Consider the following 6000-nt stretch of genomic DNA (forward strand, 5'->3'; position numbering starts at 1 on the left):
AGCCCTTTGTATGTTTAAGCTCTTCTCAACAACTCTGTAAGGCAGTACTGTTATTATTATTGCTATTGACATATAAAGGACCCCAGGTCCAGAATGGTTCAGTGACTTGCCCAGTGTCATAGAGGTGAGCAGTGTCTGAGCTGGGCTGTAATCCAGGCAGTGTGTTTCCAGGGTCCATGCTCTTAACCACCACAGCATGCTCTCCAAGTATTGAGTAACCAACCTCAATTTCCCTATCTATAAAAAGCCTTGAAATATGTGACTTGTAGGGTGGGGAGGATTAAATTGACAAGATATTTACAATAACTATGCTTGACTTTTTCATTCAACAAATACTTATTGAGTACCTGTGCAAAACAGCTAAGCCAGCTACTCCATGGAACTGCCATTCTGATGGAAAGAGATGGGCAATGGACAGATAGGTAAATACATAGCATGCCAAGAGCTGATTAAAGCTATGATTTAAAAGAAAGCAGGAGATGGGGTCTAGAGAAAGGCAGTAGTGGAGTGTTATTTTATAGAGGGTGGCTGGGGAAGGCCTCACAGATAAGGCTCTACATGCACACAGACTTGAACGAAGTGAGAAGTAAACCATATCAGGGAAGAGCATTCAAGGCGAATGGAATGTGGAAAGTACTCAATAAATGCCGTTCTCCCCCAGAGTACCCTCTGGCAATAATACCACAGTAGCATCTTACTCATCCTGAACTCAGCTTCCAGCAATCTTATCTAATAACTTATAAGCAGTCAAATTAGATATTACAAAGTACATGTATGTATTTTGCATGGGAGGAGCCCTCAGACTTTCATTGAAACTATTGACTTGATTTCTGTAAATTTTTTTTAGTAAACCTCTAATTCCCAGCCTAGAGGAGATTAGAAGTGGCAAGCATGAAGTAGAATAGATGAAAGAGAATGGATTTGTGATTAGGTCCCTGGACCACAGATAGAATGGCGTTGTATCAGAGTCAGGTGGGCATGGCAGGGAAGTCTTTCCAGGACACTAAGAGCTGCACGCAGGGACCCTTGGCACTTCCTGTGCTCTCTCCTTCCAGAGGAGGATGTCACTTTGCTGGTGCTGATTCTGGGTCAACAGCCTGAGAGCCCAGTGTTTGTAAACATTCTAACTAAATGGAAGGGCTCAGGTGGTCCAAGAAAGGACTTCGGAAAATATTGATTGTATTATACCTGCATATAAAAGAGCATTAGCAGACGAAGAATTCAGCTCTGTTCTCAACTCTGACAGTATTTTTCCTGGTGTCATGAGGAGCTATACTCATTAGAGAACCATAGCTCCAGGGAAACCCAAGTTGAGATAATGCTGCATGTATTTCTGCTCTATATAGAGACTTAACTTGCTAAGTCATTTTGTATCCTTAGCTAAAGGGAATCGGGAACTTATCATGCAGACATGGAAGGGGAGGTTCCTTTCTTGCCAGTCACAACTTGTCAGACATGCTTCAGGAGAGAGCTTCTTATTAATAACACCTGAACCTCGAGAAAAGTTTAAGTTAAACTTAGGATACTATTTGAGTTACGATGTATTCTTAAGAACAAATTCTGTCTCATAGCTTTTATAAAGTTTCGATAGTTAAACAGAGGTAAACATTATCTCGGCTGTGTGGGTAACATAACCATCCATCTTATTCCCTGAGGGTTTGGATTCATTTGGGGTTTCAGCCTGAAGTTGTAAGCATTGTAAAGAGCCCTGGATGTGGGCTGGTAGATAGCTGACCTCACAGTCTGTTGGTGGCTTTGCATTTGAATGCTGTGTGGCATGAAAGATGTGGAAAGACCCCTGGCCTTGTGGACAAAATGGATTATCAGACAGGCCTGAAAGATTATCACTTTAGCCTGATTCTTCTGCTTTGTGCATTTGGACTTTAATAAGATTTTTAGCTAAGCTCGGTACCTTAATGAAAGCAGGTGTATCTCCCTGTGCTTCTCCCCTATCCTTCCTGTATAAAAGATTGGCCTCCAATGAACTAAAATAGCTTAGAAGAACATTTGGGAAAGGCCATATCTGTATTTGGCTGTGCTGCTTTTGATTGTACTTTAAAAGTCATGGCTCCCATCCTCCAGGCAGTTAATAGGTTTTCTTCCAGCCAGAAATTTTAGCTCCCCTTTTTAATGAATAGCTTTACCTCCAGAACATTTAAAGGGAGTAAACTTTTTGCCCCATTTAACATCGAAAGCTATTAAATACTACGAGGTTTTTTTTTCCCCTCAGTGATGATTGATTTCTAGAATTGGCATGGAATAGGATGGCCAAATCCTCACCTGCATGAAAAGAAATGGTTCTTAAGAGGAACGTTGTCAAACGTAGCTGCTCAGGCTTATGAAATTTGGCCCCATGTTGTCTTCTCAAGTGCAACATCTTCCTTTTGTGTTTTCATTTGTTTTGCCATTCAACACACTTCTGAATGCCTACTATGTACATGCCACTGTGATAACAATGATACAAGCTAACAGTGTAGCATTATGTAGTATGTAGCATTGGCTGTGTGCTACCCGTGTTATAAGCACTTAGATTAATTCCTTCCCTACTCACAGCAGCCTTGTACATAACTGCTATTTTTATCCATATTTTCTAGAAGAGGAAACTGAAGCATAGCATGGCAAATTTACCAAGGTCCTACAATTAGTACGTGATAGAATTGGATTTGACTCAAGACATCCAGCTCCAAAGTCTGTGCTTTTACCCTGCCTCTCACCAGTGAGGAGGGTGAATGTATATCTTCTAGCAATTACAGTGAAGGTGCTCTGGGAGCCTGTGGTAGGGTCTCCTACCATAGTTGAGGGGGTGGGGGCTTTTAGACACATCACTGAAGGGCAGCATATTGGATGGGTTGCTCTTGGCTCTCCAGGCATAAGCGACTCCCCACAGAGTCTCCCTTGCACTGTTTTATGACAGCTATCCCCATCTGTCTCATGGTATAGTTAACTTATTTTATCTTCTAAAGCAGATGATCCCCTTCTTGAGAGTTCTTCTGTTTATTGTTTAATTACCCCCTTCAACCCCAGTGCCATTCATATAGAAGATTCTCAAAACAAGTTTGATGAATGAATGAAACTTGTCACCTGTAGATTCCTGGTTATTCAGTGATGTCTGCTTTGGACAAATGAAGAAGCTTCCAGGCTCTCTCCTCAGTGCCACTCCCTCCTCCTGTGCTGTCACCAGAAGTAGCTCCTAAGATTCGCCTGATTTGACCTCTCTTAATGCATATGTTGTCTTGGATTTTTCGTGTTACATGTTTGAACAAGGTAGTGATTATGCTTGTACCACACTTTAGCTGTCTTCAGTTTTGGAAGAGACTTTTTGTTTTCTAATTACTTAAGGCCAAAGGTTTAAATTGGGTGAGATTTCACAAGAGTCTATACTGATATGCTTTTTTTTTTTTTTTGAGAGTTCTAGAGTGAAAAATGTCCTTGACTTACATAAAAGAAGTAAAGTATTTTTTTAAATTGACTATTAGTTGAAGAGTAAGAACAGAATATCAGGCCTTACTAGGTAAGATGAGGATGATGATGATAATGACAGTGACAATGGTGTTAATGATGATACCTGCGTTTATTAAGCTTATACCATGTGCCAGGCACTGTACTAGGTACTTTTTCATGAATTATCTTATTTGGACCTCATGGAAGTTTATGAGGTGGGTATTATTATTATTATTATCTACATTTTATTGAAATTTAGAGATGTTAAATAATGTGTGTATTAGCAAGTAAGTGAGGAATTCAGGATTCTAACTCTAGGAGTATAACTCTTAACTGCTACACTCTATTGGGAGAGATTGTCTTTGGAAATGAGAGATATTTTATCATTCCAAGGAAGAAGAGTTCCAATCCAGGTACTGGGGTTACTGGTATACTTCAAGGCTGAGTCATACATACATACATACATATAGGTTTTGATTAGATCATAGGTAGTTTACTAGATGTAATGCTAGGAACACACCAGAAACACATGCATGACTTCATGCTCAAATACCATAGAGTCCTTATGCTAAGGACGCATAGAATAATGGAAAGGAATGAAATTCACATATATCAATGACTAATTAGATGCCAGGTTCTATGATAGGATAATATATTAGCTCATTTAACTTTCACAATAATCCTATGGAATAGGTTTTGCTATAGATGAAGAAACCAATGCTCAAAGAGGTTAAGTATGCAAGTAAACTCTTGTATACAGATCCATGTCTTTCTGTATCCAAATCCTGTAATAATTTTCCTGTGCAAGGTTAGTCTGGACCTCACTGGCCACTAGCCATCTAACTGACTTGGGATACATCATTTAAATTTCCCAGGTCTGACTTTCTTTATCTCTGCAAATGAATAGAATAGGTTGATCATTGTTTGATATGCTTATTGGTCATTTGTATATCTTCTTTGGAAAAATGTTTATACAAAGAGTTGCCACATGATCCAGCAATTCCACAGTTAGGTATATACCCAAGAGAAATGAAAATATGCTTCCAAACAAAAACTTGTACACAACTATTCACAGTAGCGTTGTTCAAAATAGCCAGAGGGTAGAAACAACCCAAATGTCCATCAACTGATAAATGAATAAATGAATGTGGTAGATCCATATAGTGGAATACCGTTTAACAGTACAAAGGAATGAAATACTGATACAGTATGGTAAACCTTGAAAATATTTGCTAAGTAAAAGAAACTGGTCACAAAATATCACATACTATTCCATTTATATGAAGTGTCCAGAATATGCAAATCTCTATATAGAGGTAGAAAGTAGATTCATGGTTTCCTTGGGTTGGAGATGGGATGGGGAGTGAATGCTAATAGGTATGTGGTTTCATTTGGAGAAGAGAATGTTCTAAAATTATATTATGGTGATAGTTGCACAATCCTGTATATATACTAAAAACAGTGGATTATATACTTTAAATGGGTGAATTGTATAGTGTCTGAGTTATATCTCAGTAAAGCTGTTTAAAAAATTAATAGGTTAAATTAGAGGAAGAGTAAGTTTCCCTTTTTACTTCCTAGATTTTATAGATCTTTGATTCTTCAGTCTTAAAGGTTAGATGATACAGTTCCAAACGGGGTTTGACATCAAATATGTAATGCTTTTCTTTCTACTTTTAATTACATTTGGAAAGGTATCTTATTCAGAATTCCACACTACATTTTAATCAGTATTTTGTTCCATTACTTGATTTCCTTAATCATTTTGATTTTGGGAAATAATCCACATTTTATTATATGCAGGATAGTCCTCATGAGACTGTGATCAATATCTACGTGTACATATTTGTTGTACCTAAGGTCTAGGATTTTCAACTAACATACAGGACACATTTTGACTTGCCTTATTTGAAACAAAACATATAAGCAAAGAAAGTAGGCCAGTAGAGAAAGAAAATCTCTTCTTACTTCTTATTGCAGTAATTCTTAAATGTTTGTACACTCTCAAGACTGTGAAAATCAAGGGTATTTTGGGAGCTGAGTTACATTGTTGATACAAACTTTTTATATTTATGCAAGAAATATGTATCGGGGCTTCCCTGGTGGCGCAGTGGTTGGGAGTCCGCCTGCCGATTCAGGGGACACGGGTTCGTGCCCGGGTCCGGGAAGATCCCACATGTCGCGGAGCGGCTAGGCCCGTGAGCCATGGCCGCTGAGCCTGCGCGTCCGGAGCCTGTGCTCCACAAAGGGAGAGGCCACAACAGTGAGAGGCCCGCGTACCGCAAAAAAAAAAAAAAAAAAAAAAAAAGAAATATGTATTAGTAGTATTAAAATGTGACTTGGTTAAAATGCTTCTGGTTCTTGGCTAGGTTTGATCATTAGTATGTGTTCATGGGGATAATATATCTGGTAGACGAATATGAGTTTTAATAAGGAAAACCAAATGTTACTTAACCTAGGAGTGTTTTTTCTTTCTTCATTTTTAAAAATTCTTTCCTCCTTTGCTCCTTTCTTTCCTCCCTCCCTCCCTCCCTCCCTCCCTCCCCCCTTCCCTCCCTT

General features: G+C 38.9%; 1 protein-coding gene across 2 annotated transcripts in view; it reads left to right on the plus strand.

Moving 5' to 3' along the window:
* HECW2 (HECT, C2 and WW domain containing E3 ubiquitin protein ligase 2) overlaps positions 1-6000 on the plus strand; it is a 258616-nt gene that overhangs the window by 136030 nt on the left and 116586 nt on the right. The gene's annotated exons all lie outside the window — the stretch shown is intronic.

Source organism: Neophocaena asiaeorientalis, unplaced genomic scaffold (assembly GCF_003031525.2).
Source record: "Neophocaena asiaeorientalis asiaeorientalis breed wild unplaced genomic scaffold, Neophocaena_asiaeorientalis_V1.1 scaffold24, whole genome shotgun sequence".
Classification (NCBI taxonomy): Eukaryota; Metazoa; Chordata; class Mammalia; order Artiodactyla; family Phocoenidae; genus Neophocaena; species Neophocaena asiaeorientalis.